This window comes from Salmo trutta, unplaced genomic scaffold (genome assembly GCF_901001165.1).
Source record: "Salmo trutta unplaced genomic scaffold, fSalTru1.1, whole genome shotgun sequence".
Lineage (NCBI taxonomy): Eukaryota > Metazoa > Chordata > Actinopteri > Salmoniformes > Salmonidae > Salmo > Salmo trutta.
The window spans coordinates 1-2,788 of NW_021823209.1; the positions used below are offsets into that span (position 1 = coordinate 1).

General features: G+C 41.2%; 1 long non-coding RNA gene across 1 annotated transcript; it reads right to left on the minus strand.

Moving 5' to 3' along the window:
- Positions 1-1,548: 1,548 nt before the first annotated feature.
- LOC115189690 (uncharacterized) lies at positions 1,549-2,497 on the minus strand. The gene is made up of 2 exons (XR_003876975.1): positions 1,887-2,497; positions 1,549-1,786 (listed from the first exon to the last, which is right to left on the minus strand). It is a non-coding gene; the product is annotated as an uncharacterized LOC115189690 (long non-coding RNA).
- Positions 2,498-2,788: the final 291 nt, after the last annotated feature.

Below are 2,788 nucleotides of genomic sequence, written 5' to 3' on the forward strand. Positions count from 1 at the left end.
CTCTACCCTAATTCAAAGGACTTTTCGGCATTGGAAAACGCATGAAATAGATAAAAAACTCAAGTGAAATAAACAATCAGAAACGAACAGTAAATATTACAATAAATATGTTTATGTACAGTGTCGTAAAAATAGAGACACACTCCATATATAAACTGTAGGTAATTTATGGGGTAAATGTGGTAATATACTCAATAAATGACTGGGCGTTTATATATGGAGTGTTTATAGTTTATTCACTGTTAGTCAGCACCTCCACACAAAACACTTTCTGGGTGTGTGCTTTATTATGTACAGTGTTGCTATATCGTGCAAATAGTTAAAGTACGAAAGGGAAAATAAATCAACATAAATATAGGTTGTATTTAAAATGGTGTTTGTTCTTCACTGGTTGCCCTTTTCTTGTGGCACAAATCTTGCTGCTGTGATGTCACACTGTGGTATTTCACCCAATAGATATGGGAGTTGATCAAAATCGGGTTTGTTTTCAAATTCTTTGTGGATCTGTGTAATCTGAGGGAAATATGTGTCTCTAATATGGTCATACATTTGGCAGGAGGTTAGGAAGTGCAGCTCAGTTTCCACCTCATTTTTGTGGGCAGTGTGCACATAGCCTGTCTTCTCTTGAGAGCCAGGTCTGCCTACGGCGGCCTTTCTCAATAGCAAGGCTATGCTCACTGAGTCTGTACATAGTCAAAGCTTTCCTGAAGTTCGGGTCAGTCAGAGTGGTCAGGTATTCTGTGTCAGGCCATGAATTTCCCTGCGGCTTTGACACCCCTTGTGTGGCCATAATGGCTGCAAAACAAACTCCATGAGTTGTGGCCTTTGGGCTGAATATAATAATTCGAATTCCCGTCTCCTGGGTGCCAATCGGCGTGCTCCGAAGCACCTCTCACTCACATGGCTCTCAGATATCTCCATTATTATTAGCCAATGCCGGTCACGTGATCTGGTCCATCTCACAGGCATCCGAGGAATTCTGAGGCGCATATTGAAAAACTGTCCCCATTTTCTTTTCATCAGCCAACAAGATGAGTAACGAACAGCAGGATCACTAGCCTGTGTCAATCTACTATCCCCATAGTACAAAAGTTTAGCTATTCTATTGGTCAGCTTGTAAAAAATATTCCAAACAAACTCTGGGACAGTTGTAAGACATGATTGATCCCAAATGAATACAACCACTGTACATATAAAAAAAACACACAAGTTTAAAAGCAATGAGGCGGATGCAACAGATGAGAACGTTTATCTTAAAATGTTGAGAAACTATTATGCTATTTACTCACATTACAAGTGCAGCAACGCGTCAGTAAGCTTATAAGCGCGAATGTGCCAAAATGCAATTAGTGGGGAAACACTGTTGTCAAACATGAACATTCCTATGATAGAAACACTAAGACATACCTCGTAAAATGACAACAACAAAAAAACATTCAGGTTTTAAACAATTAGGTTAAATAGTTACAACATATTGACTGCCTCCGCTCAGGGTGGGTGATGTTGCAGTCAGTGTACAACAGTCACTACTGACCTTTCTCTCCTATCTGAACTAACAGTCACTACTGACCTTTCTCTCCTATCTGAACTAACAGTCACTACTGACCTTTCTCTCCTATCTGAACTAACAGTCACTACTGACCTTTCTCTCCTATCTGAACTAACAGTCACTACTGACCTTTCTCTCCTATCTGAACTAACAGTCACTACTGACCTTTCTCTCCTATCTGAACCAACAGTCACTACTGACCTTTCTCTCCTATCTGAACCAACAGTCACTACTGACCTTTCTCTCCTATCTGAACTAAGTCACTACTGACCTTTCTCTCCTATCTGAACTAACAGTCACTGACCTTTCTCTCCTATCTGAACTAACAGTCACTGACCTTTCTCTCCTATCTGAACTAACAGTCACTGACCTTTCTCTCCTATCTGAACTAACAATAACTACTGACCTTTCTCTCCTATCTGAACTAACAATAACTACTGACCTTTCTCTCCTATCTGAACCAACAATAACTACTGACCTTTCTCTCCTATCTGAACCAACAGTGCCTCAAGCACGTCGACAGAATCAAACCGTTAGAGATGAATAATGATCCTACATTATATGTGTCAAGCATGACTGGCATTTAGCCTATATGTAATAACACAATCTCATTTAAGTTTGGCTACATTTTCAGGCATCTGCCTCATGTCAGCGTCGGTCTGGGCGTGACAGGCTGCAGCCATTACACACAGGCTATCCCCTCCACTTCCACGTGTTCATTATTTATCTACACATGTTTCTTTAACAGAACAGCTAGTGTTTCTCGGTTACTGGCCTTGCTGTTCTAGAAGAGGGCATTGGTGCCCTGGCAGACTGGGAATCTTTCGAAGGACAAACGGCTTTGCCCTTAAAATCAATCAATTCCAGGCCTGCACTGTGTCCTCTGTGTTTGGGGCCAGATAGCATTCCAGTTTGCTTTGTTTTGTCAAGTAATTACATTTCTTTTGTTTTCTCATGATTTGGTTGGGTCTAATTGTGTTGCTGTCCTGGGGCTCTGTGGGGTCTGTTTGTGTTTGTGAACAGAGCCCCAGGACCAGCTTGCTTAGGGGACTCTTCTCCAGGTTCATCTCTCTGCAGGTGATGGCTTTGTTATGGAAGGTTTGGGAATCACCGTTTAGGCGGTAGTAGAATAACGCTGTTTCCTGAATTTTGATAATTAGCGGTTATTGTCCTAATTCTGCTCTGTTTGCGGTTTTGCGTTGTAAAACTAAGTATATTTTTGCAGTCTCAATTTGGTGT